At 39.0% G+C, this 19,837-nt stretch overlaps 1 protein-coding gene across 9 annotated transcripts in view; it reads left to right on the forward strand.

Annotated features, from left to right (window-relative positions):
* The window catches only part of CADPS2 (calcium dependent secretion activator 2), a 490,835-nt gene that overhangs the window by 104,747 nt on the left and 366,251 nt on the right, over positions 1 to 19,837 (forward strand). The window lies entirely within an intron of this gene.

Genomic DNA, 19,837 nt, shown 5'->3' on the forward strand with positions numbered 1-19,837 from the left:
GAGCTCTGCAGATCACATTGTATTTGTTATTTTTGATATTAGCCACTTTATTTCACATCACATTTTCTTAAATTCTAAGTATAGCATTTTAAATTAAGTATTCGGAAATAAAAGTGCTACAGATTTCCAATATCAAAAAAACAAACAACCCAATCCAGAAATGGGCAGAAGACCTAAATAGAGATTTCTCCAAAGAAGATATGCAGATTGCCAGCAAACACATGAAAAGATGCTCAACGTCACTAATCATTAGAGAAATGCAGATCAAAACCACAATGAGGTATCACCTCACACCAGTCAGCATGGCCATCATCAAAAAATCTACAAACAGTAAATGCTGGAGAGGGTGTGGAGAAAAGGGAACCCTCTTGCACTGTTGGTGGGAATGTAAATTGATACAGCCACTATGGAGAATAGTATGGAGGTTCCTTAAAAAACTAAAAATTGAACTACCGTTCATAGTAGTCCAAAAATGGACTACTCTGTCCATTTTGACATGGTTTGTACATGCTTCTATTTTAAAAATTACAACAAACAATTGTAGAGAAGAAATTTTTCTTTCTCCAATGGCCTTTAATCTCTGTTTTGATGAAGCAGTAAGTGATGATTTTCTGCTTTTGTGATGTTTTTGTCCCATTGGAATATATTTAATCCTTTATGTACTGCTGAGATTGAGATTTTAGCTTGACTACTAAATTCTGTGATCTAAAACTTTCTGTCACATAGAGGAATTTAATTTCCTTCCTAGCTTACCTTCATTTCTTATAAAATTATGTGCACATCTGATAGTGTAGCATGGACAGAAGGTGTTAAGCTAGTGATTACAAGTGGATATGAAGGGTCCTTCAAAAGGTAAGATATTAAATATACTTAACTTTTGTTCCATGTGTGTTGGGAGGAAAGGAGACCAGCCTTCCCTCTTTCTTCCTGCGCCGGTAGCCTTTGTTTTTTAAACTGGCTCTGTTTTAAGCTGTAGTGCACTCACACATGATAGGCGTGATGGGCACCTGGCCTTCTTTCCTTAGCAGGATAGCCAGAGAAGGTAGATGGTTCTAGCAAGCTAGGGAGCAGAGAGGAGGGCTGCGTTAGGGGACTTGCAGCTTGCTCCCCTCCATGCAGAACTCCACATACGAGTCAGGCTGGCCCCTTCGCGCTCCCAGCCCCTTGTCCCTTCTCTTGAGTCTGCTTCCCTTTCCTCCTTTCCCCTCATCCTTCTCCCCCTCTTTGCAGAGCTCTCTGCACAGTCAGGCTGACCCCTCAGGGCCCTGTGAAGTGACTGGTGGTTGGAGGTTGCCTCCTTGCACACTTGAATCCTGACTTGCCCATGGCTAGCAAGAATACAAAGGGAGTTGAGTCTATATAACATGGAGAGATTTATGTTTTGGCTTTTCTTTTACATGGCTCTTCCGAATTGTGTACATTCATAATGGCATAAGGTAGCAGTCCCTAAAATTTTTATTACTGAAATACTAAGTGCCCAGTGATCATGACGGAAATGCAGCAGCATTGGAGAAAGCAGGATAGAGTCCGCCGTGACCTTAGATTGTTACCCTGTGATTGAGAAACAGGTTCATTTCATTGCTTCCGTTCCCTGTTACACCAGACCAGCTGACAGAGTTCTTGGCTTCCCACATGGTCTCTGAGAAGTAGTCCGTGGTCACTGTGTCAGCTTCTCTGCTCCACAGCGCTGTCTCCTTAAGTGTTGCATTGCGTCCGTTCCTTGCCAGCTCTTACACCTTTATGCCTTAGTGCCTTCAGGCTGCTTTTAACAAACCATCAGACTGGGTGACTTACAAGAAACAGAAATTGCTCAGTTCTGGATTCTGGGAAGTTCAAGATCATGGTTCTGGCAGAGTCAGTGTGGTGGCTGGCAAGGACCTACTTCCTGCTTCATAGAAGGTACTATCCCACCGTGTCCTGACACGGCAGAAGGACTCTGGAGCTCCGTGGAGTCTTTTTATTTATTTTTTTGCGGTACACGGGCCTCTCACTGTCGCAGGCTCTCCCGTTGCAGAGCACAGGCTCCGGACGCACAGGCTCAGCGGCCATGGCTCACGGGCCCAGCCGCTCCGCGGCATGTGGGATCTTCCTGGACCGGGGCACGAACCCGTGTCCCCTGCCTCGGCAGGTGGACTCCCAACCACTGCGCCACCATAGAAGCCCCTGGAGTCTCTTTTTGTAAGAGCTCTGACTCCATTCGTGAGGGCTCTACTCTCATGACTTAAGCACCTCCCAAAGACCTCACCTTCTGATACTCTCACATTGGGGGTTAGGATGTCAACCTATGAATTCTGGAAGTACACAAACATATTATAGCACCTGATTTCACTAAGCTTCCTCATACATACTTGACTGGTGAGGGATGGGGAGCAAATGTGTTTACCTGAATATAACGTACACATCTTGCTTTTCATTACCCTGTGACCTGTTTAAAAGGCTCCTGTCACCCTTATCTACCCAGAGAACTCTCTCTGTCCTGTGAGACTGAGCTCCCTGGTTACATCTCTAGGTAGCTTTCCCTGGTCCCCCAGCCTCCTATCTCCTTCTACGCCCCCCTCCCTCCTCCTTCCTTCTTTTCCCCTCCCTCCCCTCCCTTCCTTTTCCCCTTACTCCCTCCCATGATTTTTCCATGTCAAAAAATTTCTAGCTGTGTAGGAATATAATGGAAAATGTTGATATAAAATGCTTTGAGTAGTCAGATTAAAAGGTAGTGTTTGAAGTGCTTAATGACAGTCACATAAACTACACATACAAAGTTTCTACTTAGCAAACTCTAAATATGTCTTTTCTTAAAGTAAAGAAGGCAGGATATACTATGTTGTGCTGAGATAATTAAGTAGTATTTCAGTATTTTCTGCCCACTAATTTTACTATGTGGGGAAAATGATTATGCCCTCTCCAGGGTACATTCTTAAATTTAAGGCCTATTAAGCCAAAAGATGGAAGGATTGGAAAGATTGCAGTTGCTAAATGTTGTGTAAGATTTTCTACAGTAGAGTGTTGTTTCCTCTCCCTAATCTTAAGCCACTTCTTTATTACTATTAACTTTTGGGTGTGAAAGTTATTACCTTTTCACTTGCAAGATATCTTCCAAGTGGGAAATCTAAGCAGTATTATCTGTAAGCTGTTTGTAGCCAATATTTATTGGGAGAAAAAGGCTCTGCTTTTTTAATGTTAATGTACCTTATTTTTATAAAAAAATTTTACATGGTCTTCTCCATTTAATATATTGTTTATTCAAAATTAAAAAAAATCTTGTCAACAGGAACTATTTATGGTCTGTTTTTATGCCTTCATACCTTCAATTTACACATTTTTGAAGTTGCCAGGCTCTTCACGCATTCTGCTGCATATCTGTCATTCTTGCTTGTTTGGTGCGACCAAACTGAGAAGAGGAGAAAACTTTGTAATTGGGTTCTGACAAGCCTATTTGGGAAATTAACGCAAAATGGTAAAAAGTGATAGGTAATGCCAAATATGAGAATAAGGTAGGATCAGTCATACCCTGAATTCAAAAGTATGAATATTGGGATAGATTAGATAATACAGAGTAGATAAGGTTGGGAAAGATTATTTATACTACGAAGTGAGTCTTTGTTTTGCCTTTTAATTAGTTATAAAGTTTCCTTAGCTGCAAATTTTGTTGGCGTGTTGAAAATCAGATATGATACATGTGTTACAGAGATTGTCAACATTTGAAGTGTTATTTTCTGTTGTAGTGCAGTGAAAGGTATGTTCATATTCCAAGTAAAGACTCAACTCCATTTTACTTCCTTTGAGCACTAAGTGACTATAAATAGACTCACACTATTTCAAGTCAGGTTTTTGCCCCCAAATGAGTTTGTTGCAAACTTATGAAAAAAAAAATTCTTAGGGGTTTTCATGTTGAATTGTGTGTAAAAGACTGTGGCCCTTAGTAAAATCTAGGGGAACACAATCATATGTTTTTGTCAATGTTTCTGTTAGGTCCAGGGCAGACTTTAAGCTTTGATGGTACCTTACTAAGAGCAGAACATGTGGGACTTGACTTTCAAGTTTTGCACTGTGTTTCGTTTTTATAGTTGTACAACTTGCTTTCTTACTCACAGATTATGTTCATTTTTAAGCCTTATATGCTGGAGAATTTTGACCATGGTAGATGATTTTAGCTCGTTTTGTCCATGGGAAAGCAGCCCTTTTTTAAAATGTAGGACCAGTACTACACCCCAGACCTTACTCAAAGGAGCATGAACTCAGTTTGAACTGCAGGTGGGCCATGCAGTTAGCCTTGGTACACAGGCCTGGAATGACACCGGTATTTTCCTAGGAATAGGTGTATGGAAGAGAATCTTTTCATATCCTTTAGGTGTAGGCGGGACCATATCTGTTGCTTTGAAATTGCAAGGAACAGAAATCCTGTGTGGCTTATAGAGGAGCCACGCTTGGATTCATGTGGCTTGTCCAGAGGCTCAAATCGCCCCCCATCAGTTTGGCTCAGGAAGGAGAAACCTTCTCCAGGAGGAAGGGTTTTGAGGACTGATCAATCCTAACTAAAAGCAGTGGGAAGTCCAATAACGTTCACTCACTTAAGAGTTGTATCCTGTCACTAGAGAGAACTCCCATGCCGTTCAGTACTGGAGAGATGTAAGGTTAAGAGGTTTGGTATATGGTGGAAGAGATCAAGAACCTCACATAAAACCTGAAAACAGGGGCAGTCATCCTTGGAAGGAAGGAAGCGCAGTTGCATGCCATTTCAGAGGAGATTGTGTGTATAGGTGGGTTCTTCCGCCACCCAGACTTGGTAAATTCATAGTGCCAAAATTAGCCTCTTGATGGGAGTGTTTAGGTTCATAGGTCATGGTTTCAGAACAATCCTGTGAACTGACTAGCATTTGGCAAAGCTAAAAGCAAGGCTGTTTACCTTTTTAAACTTATACTCTTTGGTCTTTGCTGTAGTGTTTGCTGAATATACTGTTGTCTGAGATAACTGAACTATTGCTGTCTGAGCCTGGGAATTCACAAACTTATGAGGAGTGGAAAGAAATAAACATGCTAAAAACAAAGATAAAATAGAAATTTTAAAATAATAAAGAAACAATTACTTAAAGAATTAGTTACATGAGAAGACTTGAGACAAATGCTACCAAGATTGATGAAAACATGAACAAATAAACGCAATTAGGAGTATAAAAATGAGATTTACTACAGATAGAATAATTTAAACATCGTAAAATTACTTTGAACAGTGTTATGCCGTTAGATTATGAAACTTAAATGAAGTGATACTTTTGTTGAAAAACAAGACTGACCCAAGAAGAAATAGAAAACCTGAACTGTTGTTCATTAGGACAGTGAAGTGATAATCCAAGACTATCTACCAAAAGAGACTAAGCTCAAATAGTTTTACCAAACCTTTAAGGAAAGATAATTTGTAAGAACTGTCTCAGAAGTTAGAAAGAGAAAGCTTATTTGAGGCTAGTGTATCTTTGCAAATAACCAAATTGGGAAAATGTAAGAATAGAAAACTAAGGACCAGTCTCATTTTACATGGATGCAGAAACCCTTAATAAAATACTAAATTTCAGGGATATACATCAAGATGAAGTATGTCTTATCCTATGAGTATGTGAATGATTCAATATTAGAAAAACTTAATATCACCTACCACATTAAGAGGTGAAAGAGAAAAATCATGTGATTACATTAATGTAACAGAAATGGCATTTAATAAAATTCAGTATCTTCTCAGGATGAACAAATCTATTCAAGATAAAGCACTTCTAGAAACTTCTTAAACATCAGAAATGTACAGAAAATATCACTTAATGGGGAGTGAAGATTTTGAAGATTTTGAAAAATCAGAAGACAAGGATGGCTGTCATCACTTACTGTTACATACAGGCATACCTCCTTTTATTGTGCTTCACTTTATTGCTCTTTACAGATATTTACATTTTTATAAACTGAAGGTTTGTGGCAATCCTGTTTGGAGCAAGTCTTTTAGTGCCATTTTTCCAACATCTGTTGCTCCCTTCGTGTCTCTGTCACGTTTTTGTAATTCTTGTAATATCTCAAACTTTCATTATTATATTTGTTATGGTGGTCTGTGACCAGTGATCTTTGTTACTGTTGTAATTGTCTTGGGTGCCACAAGTCATGGCTGTATAAGATGGTGTGTGTGTTCTCACCGTTTCACCTACCGGCTGTTCCTGGTCTTTTTCTCCTCTCCTTGGGCCTCCCTGTTCCCTGGGACACACCAATATTGAAATTAGGTCAATTAGTAACCATGCAGTGGTCTCTAAACAGTCAAGTGAAAGGAATAGTTGCACATCTCTCACTTTAAATCAAAAGCTAGGTGTGATTAAGCTTAGTGAGGGAGGCATGTTGAAAGCCACGGTAGGACAAAAGGTGGGCTTCTTGCACCAGTTAGCTAAGTTGTGAATTCAAAGAAAAAGTTCTTGAAGGAAATAAAAAGTGCTACTACAATGAATCACTCCTTCTTGTGAATGATAAGAAAGCAAAACAGGCATGCTGCTGATAAGGAGAAAGTTTGAGTGGTCTGGATAGAAGATCAAACTACCCACAACATCCCCTTAAGCCAAACCTAATCCAGAACAAAGCCCTAACTGTCTTCAATTCAATGAAGAGGTGAGGAAGTTGCAGAAGAAAAGTTTGAAGCTAGCAGAGGTTGGTTCATGAGGTTAAAGGAAAGAAGCCATTTCCATAACATAAAAGTGCAAGCTGAAAGCAGCAAGTGCTGATGTAGAAGCTACAGCAGATTCATTCATTGGCCTAGCTAGATAGAGAAGACCTCGCTAAGATAATGAAGGTGGCTACAGTGAACAACAGATTTTCAGTATAGACAAAACAGCCTTAAATCAGAAGATGATGCTATCTAGGACTTTTATAGCTGCAGAGGAGAAGTCAATACCTGGCTTTAAAGAACAGGCTGGCTCTCTTTTTAGGGGCTAATGCAGCTGGTGACTTTCAGTTGAAGCTAATGTTCACTTACCATTCTGAAAATCCTGGGTCGTTAAGAATTACGCTAAATCTACGCTGCCTGTGCTCCACAAATGGAACAACCAAGCCTGGATGACAGCACATCTGTTTACAGCATGGTTTACTGAATATTTCAAGCCTACTGTTGAGACCTACTGCTCAGAAGATTCCTGAAGATGTGATTGAATTGCTGCAGTCTCACAATCAAGCTTTAATTGGTGAGGAGTTGCTTCTTATGGATGAGCAAAGAAAGTATTTCTTGAGATGGAATCTACTCTTGCTGAAGCAGCTGTGAAGATTTTTGAAGTGACAACAAAGAATTTAGAATATTACATAAACTTCATTGAGAAAGCAGCGGGAAGGTTTGAGAGGATTGACTGCAGCTTTTTTTTTTTTGACTGCAGCTTTTAAAGAAGTTCTATTGTGGGTAAAATGCTATCAAACAGCACTGCATGCACCAGAGAAATCGTTTGAGAGAAAGAGTCAATTGATGTGGCAGACTTCATTTAAGAACTGGCCACAGCGACCTCAGTTGTCAGCGACAAACACCCTGATCAGTCAGCAGCAAAAGAAAACACATTGAGGAAGACCCTCCATCAGCAAAAAGATTATAACTTGCTGAAGGCTCAGCCGATGGTTAGCATTTTTTAGCAATAAAGTATTTTTAAATGAAGGTACATACATTTTCTGATGTAATGCTACGTAACACTTACTAGGCTACAGTATACTGTAACCATAACCTGTATGCATTGGGAACCCCCCCCCCAAATCTGTATGACCCACTTTATTGTGGTGGTCTGGGACCAAACCCACAGTATTTCCAAGGTATGCCTGTATTGTAATGGAGTAAGAAAAAGAGCATCGTTAAACTTGTAGTGGTAAAGTTATACCATCTGCATATATGGAGAGTTTATTTTCTATGTGGACAATTTTAAGGGGACCTATAGAGAAACTAGAAAAAGTAATGACTTCAGGAAGATTATCTAGTTTTTACCCAGCAGACATACAGAAATCTGTAGCAATTTTTTGAACAAATAAAATACATGTTTTTAAAACAAAATTACAATACTGAAAATAAAGTTTATGTTGCTTTTTCACTTACCAAGAGAATTTTCTTAGGTCGGTAGATAGACTTTATAAATTGAATTTTATAGAGAGATTATTTTATTTTGAAAATACATCATAATTTACTTAACTGTTCACATATTTTGGGCTAATTAGATTATTTCCATTTTCATTATTATAAATAACATTGAAATCAATATCTATAGACAACCCTTTTTAATTTCTTAAGCTAGATCAGAGAGGTAGAATTTCTGGTTCAAAAAAAAACTTTGAAGTTTTTTTTTTTTTAACATCTTTATTGGAGTATAATTACTTTACAATGGTGTATTAGTTTCTGCTGTATAACAAAGTGAATCAGCTATACGTATACATATATCCCCATATCCCCTCCCTCTTGCGTCTCCCTCCCACCCTCCCTATCCCAGCCCTTTAGGTGGACACAAAGCACCGAGCTCATCTTCCTGTGCTATGTAGCTGCTTCCCACTAGCTATTTATTTCACATTTGGTAGTGTATATATGTCTGTGCCACTCTCTCACTTGGTCCCAGCTTACCTTTCCCCCTCCCCATGTCCTCAAGTCCATTCTCTACGTCTGCATCTTTATTCCTGTCCCGCCCCTAGGTTCTTCAGAACCATTTTTGTTTTTGTTTTTAGATTCCGTATATATGGGTTAGCATATGGTATTTGTTTTTCTCTTTCTGACTTACTTCATTCTGTATGAGAGTCTCTAGATCCATCCATCTCACTACAGATAACTCAATTTTGTTTCTTTTTATGGCTGAGTAATATTCCATTGTATATATGTGCCACATCATCTTTATCCATTCATCTGTTGATGGACACTTAAGTTGCTTCCATGTCCTGGCTATTGTAAGTAGAGCTGCAGTGAACGTTGTGGTACATGACTCTTTTTGAATTACGGTTTTCTCAGGGTATATGCCCAATAGTGGGATTGCTGGGTCGTATGATAGTTCTATTTTTAGTTTTTTAAGGAACCTCCATACTGTTCTCCATAGTGGCTGTATCAGTTTACATTCCCACCAACAGTGCAAGAGGGTTGTCTTTTCTCCACACCCTCTCCAGCATTTATTGTTTGTAGATTTTTTGATGGTGGCCCTTCTGACTGGTGTGAGGTGATACCTCATTGTGGTTTCGATTTGCATTTCTCTAATGATTAGTGACGTTGAGCATCCTTTCATGTGTTTGTTGGCAGTCTGTGTATCTTCTTTGGAGAAATGTCTGTTTAGGTCTTCTGCCCATTTTTGGATTGGGTTGTTCGTTTTTTTTTGATATTGGAAAACTGTAACACTTTTATTAAATAACAATAACTTACTAGAAAATGGCAGTAGGAAAAAATAATTCATTTTCAAAAACATCAACACATAAAGTACCTCTTAAATACAAATCCCACCCTAATACTGCAAGGCCCCTGGGGAGAAATATTACTGAAGAACATAAAAGAGAAATATATCTTGTTTTTGAATGGGAAGAGTCAATCTCATAAAGATAGCTTTTATCCTCAAGTTTGTCGGTAAGTCATTACAATTACAACCCCCTAGCAGAGTTTTGCTTTACATCACTTGATAAGATGATACTGAAATTTATATGAGAAAGCAAAGGGTCAGCAATAGCCAAGACTATATAGAAAAGGAGGAGTGACAAGGGGCGATTTGCCCTACCAACGTTCCAAGTTACTGTAATTGAGATAGACTGGTATTAGTAGAGGGGCAGGTCAGAAATAAACTCACACATGGATATAAACTTTATATGCTTTACAGGTGGCATTATACATTTTCCGGAAAGTATCAGTAGACTGATGAATAAACGTTGCTGGGATAATTGGCTACCCATATGGAATTAAAGATAATACTGGAGTCTGTCTTCGCATTGTGCACGAATATATTTAAATATATTAAATACAGAAATGGGAAAAGCAAAACCTTGGAAGAAAACAGGAGAACATGTAAAGAATAGAACAGGATTTTTTTTTAAAGCCAAAGTTACAAATCATATGAAAGGTTGAAAAGTTCTCCTAAAGTGAAGCTGAAATATTTCATGATAAGCAAAACAAAGTGGGAAGATAAGAAGACTGAGATAATATCACAATGCCTATAATTAACATAGGCTTGATATCTAAAATATATACAGAGCTCCTGTATAACTGTGTGAAAAGGCAGACAATTCTTGAACAGATAAAGGATAAATAATTCAAAGAATAGGAAACCTGAATGGCCAATAAACTGTTAGTTTCATGTAGCTGCTCTAACAAATTTCAGCAAACTGGGTGGCTTAAAGCAAATCTATTCTCTCACAGTTTGGGAGGCCAAGCATCTGAAATCAAGGTGTAAGCAGGGCTGCACTCCCTCTGAAGGCGCTAGGGGAGGATCCTTTGAAGCCTCTTGCAGGTTTGGCTGTTGGCATTCTTTGACTTCCTTGCCTTAGGACCACATCACTCTGGTGCCTGCCTTCGTCTTTACATTGCCTCCTCCTCTTCTGCCTGCCAGATCTTCCCTGTGTCTCTTATCAGGACATTTGTCCTTGGATTTGGACCCAGCTGATAATCTAGGATGATCTTTTCATGTCAAGATCCTTAATTTCACCTGCAAAGACTTTTTCCAAATAACATGCACAGGTTCTAGGAATTTGACATGGACATATATTCTGGAGAGTCATCCCTGAACTTGGTACAGTGTAAAGAGATGGTTAACATCCCTTGTGATCAAGGATATTCACATTCAAATGCTGAAATACCATTTGTCTTCTTTCAGTTTTACAAGTTTGGAAACATTAAACTTGAATAAGTGTATAGAGGGGTAAGTACTTCCGTGCTTCTGGCCAAAGTGTAAATTTTCTCAAACACTTTGGACAGTACTTTGGTCCTGTCTGTTTAGCTTGAAGATGCCTAGCGCCTCCACCCTGTGACCTAGGAAGTGAACTTCCAGGAGTATGCTCTAGAGAAATTCTAGCACAAGGAAACCTATTCAGGAATGTCCACTGAAGCATTGTTCAAAATATTAAAAATGTGAAAACAGCTTAAATATCCATCAACAGATGAGTGAATAAATATACAGTGTGACATATTCGTAAGATAGAATGCTATAAACGAGTGAATCTCAAAAACAATGAGCAAGAGAGAAAAGTTGCAGAATGATTGGTGTAATACAGTTCTATTTATATACAGTTTTATAACATGCAGCGTAAATTTTCTATATTAGTTACGACTACATGCACATGGAACTTCAATGGAATTAATACCGTATCCTGGATAGGGTTTATCTCTGGGGATTCTGGAAGGATTATTTGTTTGGGGATTGGTGTATAAGGACCTTCGACTATATCTGTAATTTTCCTTAAAAAAAAAAAAAATCCTCCCCAGAACCTTAGAATGTGACTTTATTCGGAAATAAGATTGTTGCAGATGTAATTAGTTAAGCTAAGGTGAGGGTGAGTATCTAATCTAATCGGATGAGTATCCTCATATAGAGGAGACTGAGACACAGGGGAGGACACCCTGTGAAGATGAAGATGGAGACAGATGTGGAGCGACTCATCTGCAAGCCAAGGGGTGCCGAGGATTTCTGGGAGCCCCCAGAATGTAGTGGAGAAATATGGAGCAGATTCCCTGAACCTGTGGTAGGATACAACCCTGCCGGCATCTTGAATTTTCGATTTCTTGTCTCTGGAACTGTGGGGAGGGGCGAGATGGGGAATCCCTGTCGTTTCAAGTCGTCCGGTTTGTTTGTTACAACAGCCCTAGGAACCGAATACGTATCCAGAATGTTCAGATTTTAAGTTGGGTGGTGAGTACTGGCGTGTTACAGTATTCTCTGTATTTTTCTTTTTTATATTGTGTCTTGAAAATATTTAAGAGCAAACAAACCCACACTAATCTGAATTTTTGTAATTAACCTTTCTGATGGAGTTAAAGAGTAAAATAGATGTGTGAGTAATTGGCAAAATGAGCAGTGCTCCGTATATTACAGATGGAATCAGAGATGATACCTGTTACAAAACCCAAACAGTATGTTTCCTAGGGTCAGTTAATGGTCTTAAATTAGAATGGGGGACTAACTCAGCATTGAAAGAGCTGCTCTTGTCCAGTATCCAGTATGGAAAATAAGTATGTCTGGATCTAGTTATAAAAACAAAAAACAAAGGTAATTGGGCTATGAGACATCAAACATTGGGGGTAAAATCCTGGTTCAGGGCTTCCCTGGTGGCGCAGTGGTTGAGAGTCCGCCTGCCGATGCAGGGGACACGGGTTCGTGCCCCAGCCCGGGAAGATCCCACATGCCGCGGAGTGGCTGGGCCCGTGAGCCATGGCCGCTGAGCCTGCGCGTCCGGAGCCTGTGCTCCGCAACGGGAGAGGCCACAACACTGAGAGACCCGCATACTGCAAAAAAAAAAAAAAAAAAATCCTGGTTCAGCTACTTAACAGGTTACTTGCTTAGCTTCAGTTTTTTAATTTCTAAAACAGCTTCTCATAGTGTCCACTTCATTGCATTATTGTGGTTATCAAATGAGCTAGTACATAAAGTGCTAAACACCAAGCATTCAGTAAAGACTCAGATTGAAGCTTGCACAGTCAATAGTGGTAGCAATGTAAGTTACTGTCATTCAAATTAGAAAAGTACTACACTTGACATATCAGCTGGGTAGTTTGTAAGGCCACTGCACTAATCACCTTGGGAGTAGTTTTACTCTTGTGTATGGCAGTGGGTTTTGTTCTAGTTTGTTCCCAATCTGCGCCCCACACCTAGTAGTCCATTTTGCATATATGTATTTTTTTTTGAGACATAAATATAAACCAGATTTTGTGTAGTTCAGTCTCTCCAGTTTACTGTGGATTCTTTCTGTAATTGTGTCACCTATGGCCCTGTGAATGAATGTTTGATTTTATTAAATTTTTGATGAGAGAAAAGTATTAAAGAAAAAAATTTACCGAAGAAACTAAAGTGACATGTAGAAAACCAAGTTAAAAATTTAGGACATCTGGGCTTCCCTGGAGCCTGTGCTCTGCAACAAGAGAGGCCATGATAGTGAGAGGCCCGCACACTGCGATGAAGAGTGGCCCCCACTTGCCGCAACTAGAGAAAGCCCTTGCACAGAAATGAAGACCCAACACAGCCATAAATAAATAAATTAATTAAAAAAAAATTTAAGACATCTAGTCTAGAAACAATTCAAAAGTTGTAGAGAGGGTGGGAACAGTAAATTCCATGTCCACTTTATATACTTGTAGGCTAAGAGACTGTCACATGTATTTTTCTGTTAACTGTATGACTTTTCCTCTTGATTTATGTAGAATATCGGTCATTTAGTTTTCCCACCTGCATAATCTTTGTTAGTGTAATCTTGATCAAATGGACATTAGGACAACAGTAATTGAGTTCTAGGTCTTGCCGAGAACCTAGTGTTATATGTAGATATTACAGACACTTTTGCTTTCTCACATGATAACCTTTTTGTCTTAAGTCTCAAATTAAACCTTGAGTCATTGGTGACATGAATGTTCTTCTTGCAGTTTGACATGGATTACTAATGTAACAATTACTTTGTGAAACAAGGCTCTTTTTCAATGTATTGAAAAATATCGTGCCAGGAGAGCTAATCAAAAGTTTTATGTTGTTTTGCTCTTGTTTTCATGGGAGGTCTGTGGGTGTGAAGGAACAAAAAGGACCTGTTTTCTTTTTTTGTGGTACGCGGGCTTCTCACTGTTGTGGCCTCTCCCGTTGCGGAGCGTAAGCTCAGCGGCCATGGCTCACGGGCCTAGCTGTTCCGCAACATGTGGGATCTTCCCGGACCGGCACACGAACCCGTGTCCCCTGCATCGGCAGGCGGACTCTCAACCACTGAACCACCAGGGAAGCCCAGGACCTGCTTTTTGAAGTTGGCATATACATTAAGAGGATAATATTCATAATAAGCAACTCTATTATCATGCATCCTTTATGAATCATGAAATACTTTCTCTAATGGGCAATCACTTACTGTTTACCTGCAGATGTTAACAGGCATTTAGGCAGTAGATCAGTAGTTATATATGTTATATATGGAAAAGTGATACTAAATGTTTTATGTCAATATAGAGACTTCCTTAGAATTAAAGGATTGAGAAAGTCCCTTAAAGACCCTGACATCACTCTTATCTAGTAAAATAAGTGAATAAGACTATAAAGATGATGATAGTGGTGGTAACACATATCGATCTGTGTATGAGCCGAACAGTGTTCTAAATGCTTTAGATACTGTACATTTTTTTGTTTGGTCCTCATAAGAGCTCTGAAAGTTTGGTACTGCTAATTTCCCCACTTTACAAGTGAAGAAACCAGGGCATATAAGTTCAAGTAAGCTGCCCAAGGTTGCAGAGCTAGTGTAAATACAGGTTTCAAACCCAGGCAGCTTAGCTTCAGAATTAATTAAACCTGTGAAATTTAAGTAATTCCTATTCCTGTTAAAACTAATGAGACCTACTGTGAAACACGATACGAAACAAAGATTTGTTTTTAAATATAGAAATTTAGCAGCTCCATGAGCTTCATGAACCTGAGTCAAGGAAGCTTTGTGATCAGATGTGCTGTTTGGCCTGCTTTATTGTAAACTGCATGAAACATACTAGTGAATGTGGTACCTTAGCTTAGGGTATCTGGACAGTGTGTGAATAAACTGCTCCATCTTAGGGCAGGACTTATCTTTCCTACCACTCTGTCGTTTACTTCACATTACTTATTTTTCACATCAGAGTTCTTGGGTGAGATACACCCTTGACCTCATCTTTGAATCCCCAGGTACACATAAAGATTGATTCATGAATATCGAAAATTGGTGTTTTGACCACTGCTCTAGCCTCAGCACTGAGAACTGTGCACATAGTAGGTTCTTGGTAAATATTTGCATGAATGAGTGAGAGAATCGTGTAGGTATTGAGTAGGTGGTTCTTGGATTGTCGTCCTGGAGCGTATGTGAAAAATAGGACTTGCCAAGTTCTTCGTGTCAGAGAATCACTTTTATTATGAAAAATCAAATAAGTAATTGATTTTACACAAATCCGTGTACTAGGCTCTGTAGGAAGACAAAGGAATATAAGAAAATCCTACCCTCAAAGAACTTATAATTGAGAATCAAAAAAGCCTTTATTAGAATGAAAAGTAAATTAATGTTTCAACACCTGCGGAAAAATATCACCAGGTAGTATATAATTTCCTAAGAAAGGATCTGGAAAAATGAAGAATAGTATTTTTTTTCTTAAAAATGTACGTAGTACTTGATTTATTTTTATTTAAAAATGTATATATATGGTATGTACTGTTTTTACTCTAAAGTATAAGTTTTTTTAGTGATAAAAAATTACAGGCAGTTCACAGTAGAAAGAACATGATTCGTACCTGGTTAGTCAGATGGTTTCTAGGGGTTGCAGGATTTGAGTGTGTCTTGGGCTGGGAATAGAAGGCCTCATGGGTTGTTGAGAAAGTTAGTTGTTTTAACTATTACTGCTCATATGATGATAGGGCTTTCTTTGAGGCACTGAAATGAACAAAATTATTCTGATACTTTTCTCTGGATAATGACTATTTGGCTTATGACTTGATACGTATCTATATAGGTGTGTGTGTATATATATATATATATATATAAATATCTTGATATATAAAAGATAATTAAAGGAGCATTTAAAATATTGTAGAGTCTAGTTGCTTATATATTAGAAATAGTTGTTAGTTTATGGCTTATGTTACTCAATTTTTATATCATTTTTCAGATACAGAGATGTGGATGGAATTCTTGACTTTTAGAGAGAAAATGTGAGACACATGGCCTCTGATCCTGTGGTGTTAAATAAGCCTTTTTCTGGACAACTGTTGTCAAAGTAATTCTTAGCTGAGGGACGACATGTCAAATCATTGCTTGTTCTGTTTTTTTTAATGGATGACTGTATAATGCAGAGGTTGCCGAAAGCTGCTGCTATGTCTTAATATTTTGAAGAATAAGTGCTTGAAAAGTCACACATTGGTTGGGGACCCTGAGCAAATTTTATTGTGCTGGGGACAAGGGGAGGAAACAGGATTTACAGAAATAAGATGACACTGCTTCTTCCAAGACATTCTAAATCAAACAAAAGTATAGCCAGACATATAAGCATCTAACTACACTATATAATATATGGCAAAATTAAATGACTGTCAAATAGATACAAAAAAATAGGAGCACGTTGTTTTGACTGGGATGGTTGCAAAAGGGAGATGGGGATCAGCCTTGAAGGATGAGAAAATATTATTAGGTGGAAAACAGGAAAGAGCCTTCATAAAATTGGAAGGGGTAAAGGGCCCCTTTACTGAGCCCCTGCCATGCTAGCCGTGTGCTTGGTGAATTACAAAGAGATGTGAGATAGGTCATCTGATGCTCACTGTGTACCAGAGAGGCAGTCATTTACTTCCCCATCTTACAAATGAGAAAACTGAGGCTCAGTGTGACTTAACGTCACACAGCTAGCACATGGCAGAGACTGGGTTTCATGGCAGGTCTGTTGCACATAACTTTGTGTTTCAGTACCGTTTCTGCTAGTGTGATGACTCCATATTCCTGTTTTTTTTCCTTCTCTGCTGCTTCCCAGGAGGGATTAAATTACCTAATAAATGAGTAAGGTTTTTTGACCTGTGAATTGGAAAAACGTAAGGGATGTGAGTGGGAAAATCTTAATCGCCGCTGCCCTGCTATTTCTGACTGCTGAGAGCTCACTTAGAGTTAACCGCACTCCAGGGGACTGGTGTTAGGAAGACAAAGCTTATAAAAACCTTCAATGAGGACTTCCCTGGTGGTGCAGTGGTTGAGAGTCCACCTGCCGATGCCAGGGACACGGGTTCGTGCCCCGGTCCTGGAGGATCCCACATGCCGCGGAGCGGCTGGGCCCGTGAGCCATAGACGCTGAGCCTGCATGTCCGGAGCCTGTGCTCCGCAACGGGAGAGGCCACAACAGTGAGAGGCCTGCGTACCGCAAAAAAAAAAAAAAAACCTTCAATGACCCCGATTGTGGCTTAAGAAGGTCTAGTATCTAAGGGTTTTAGGGCAACTTTGAAATGACAGGGCTCCAAAAGCAGGCTGCTCATCCTTGGTGGTTCTTAACTACAGGAGCAAAATAGTCTGTTTAGAGAACAGGGCAAGTTCTGGTGGTTATTCAAAAGATTCTGCTTTTATTTATTTTTTTCCTTTTTTGAGTATGTTGCCTTCTCTCCTCCCTTTCGAACAAAAATCCAGTCTAAATGATTGAGTTAATATTAAGATGTATTTTGTCCCAGGCTCAAAGAAAGGTAACAGTACCACCATTTACCGTCCTTAGTTTTTAATCTTGTGTTTGCTGAGGAATGTTCAGCTACTTTCTCTGTCCTCTGAGTGCACAGGCTGTGGTGTGAGGTTTTGCCCCCATTACTTTCCAAACTACTAGTAATGTTTTTCTACTCTGTTGATTGCCATTCTGTCTTCTAACTTGGCAGATTGAATGAGAAGGAAAAGTTGTTTTCAATTGAGTGTTAAAGTTTTGTAGTCCTTGACTTGAATTCAGAATGTGGAAGGGAGTGTAATTTATGTAGTGTGATTTACACCCATTAAAGTTTAAGATAATTTGGTCATATTCCAAGTGCTCATTTATCTTATTAGAATTCAGGTACAGCTATAAGAAATTCAGTTTTATGAGTATTAAATCTGTGGAAGAATTAAAGGTTAAACTTATTATGTATATTTAACTATTGCTCTAACTAGAATGATCACCCTGACGAAGATAAAATTAAGTAGATGCATTATTGCATGAGTAATATTACAGCTTAGAATTTGGAGGATAAGACGCTATCAATTTAATTAACTTTCATTGAGAACTTACAATGTGCTGGAAACTGAGTATTGAAAGAATGAGAATAAGATTTAGTCCCAGACCTGGAGATTAATGGAGTAGATCATTTTGTAGAGGGAACTGTATCAGCTGCTGTATAAAAACTCACTGTATATAAGGGCAGTATTCTTTTATAAACTACTTTTTTCAAAGGTCAGTATCTGTCATTGCTCAGGAGTCTAGATAGGCTAAGCAACTGAGGTCTCAGCTGTACTGAGTCATGAATGTGTGGTCACCTCAGGATTATGGAGACACCTCTGCTCATCTTGGGTGCTCGCATATGTTTGCCCATCTGTAGGTTGACTTAGGGTAGCGTCAGCTGGGGCACCTGCATCCTTCTCTGTCAGGCTAGCCTTAGTTGTTGGAGGACGGTGGGGTCCCAAGAGTGAGGGGAGGAGTGCAAGGCCTCCTGAGTCTTAGGCTCGGAACTCGCACATCATCACGTCCGTGCCAGTCTGTTCACCAGCTTGAGTTATCAGGCCATCCGAAATCAAGTGGTATAGAGGTAAATCCCACGTCCTGATGGAAGGACCTGCTAAGTCACATTGCAGAGGGCATCACTGGGAGGGAAGTAATTGGGCCATTTTGTGATTAGTGTTCCTACCCTAGGGACAGCGTTTTGTAAAAGGAACAAAGCCTGTCTAAGGGCTTATATAGTGACTGCTGCAATAGGAGCACCGGAAACTATAAGCCCTTTGAATTGAAGAAGCATACATTTCAGGACTGATAACAGTAGAAAATGAGGCTGGATCGAAGGAAAGAGGACCAGGTTGGAGAGGCTTATATTTGCATTTCTAGAAGCTTGGGTGTTACTCTTTGGATAGAGCGAGCCATCTAAGGTTTTAGGCAAACAGGAATGCCATTGTAAATTTCATTTTTTTCTGTAGGTTGCTCTGGCAGCAATGAATTCAAGGTGAGCAAAACATTGATGGAAGATTAGATGCTGTTGCAAAACTCTAGATTGTGGAAAGATTATGAAGGCCAAACTAAAGCAGCGGAAAGAATTCAAGTGTGGTAAACCTGATCATGTTAATCATTCATTCAGACAAACTTCTTTGAGCCAGGTGCTGTGTTAGGTGTTTGAGAACCGTCAGTGAGAATTCCCTTTCTTTAATGTTGCAAAGACTTCTTGGAGCTTTGGACTTCTGGAGCTCTTACACAAGTTACCCTTTCATCATCCATCCCACTGTTAGACGTGCAGATAAGTAGAGGGGAATAGTAATCCTGGCTTACATAGCGAAGAAATCGTGGCTAGTGATACGGTGATTTAAAATGTCTGTCTTGGCTGTTTTTTCTTTCTAGTATACTTAGTTACCAGAGATTTTAGTGATATTGGAAGTTATTTTGTTGGTTAATATAAAGAATAATGAATAGGAGCCTGAGTAAATTTTGTGACTTTCACACATCTGTACCTGCCTCTAGTATAGTATGTGATTGTGAAAGTAATTCAAAGATTGATATATTAGTTTTTTAATTTACTGTATTTCATTTTAGCATATTCAGAACACTTTCCTGGGTTCAGAAATATTAAGTGGAAAAAGTGTATTTGTATGTGGAGAATAATTTTTTTATTGCATATGTCTGGGAGAATATGTGGGAGTAGAGACTAATTTACAGGAGAAATTTAGAAGAAATTTTTATAAGGATTTACCAATTTGCAATCGAAGATAATAACATTTTAAAGTAAGTTTTGCCTTTAAAAATCTTTAGAAATAAAGATATCTCTTTCAGAGAATATCATTAGCATTACTTGCTATTTTGTTGTTCTCAGTAAACTACTTAAAGTCAGTGTTCTTTTCCTGTCAAATCCCATTATGATGTATCTAATTACTCACAGAAACCCTATACAGTTGTTTTCTCAAGATTAAATGCAAATCCAGTGTGCTTTGTGGATTCCTAGAGATCTCTAATAAT

Source organism: Neophocaena asiaeorientalis, unplaced genomic scaffold (genome assembly GCF_003031525.2).
Source record: "Neophocaena asiaeorientalis asiaeorientalis breed wild unplaced genomic scaffold, Neophocaena_asiaeorientalis_V1.1 scaffold116, whole genome shotgun sequence".
Lineage (NCBI taxonomy): Eukaryota > Metazoa > Chordata > Mammalia > Artiodactyla > Phocoenidae > Neophocaena > Neophocaena asiaeorientalis.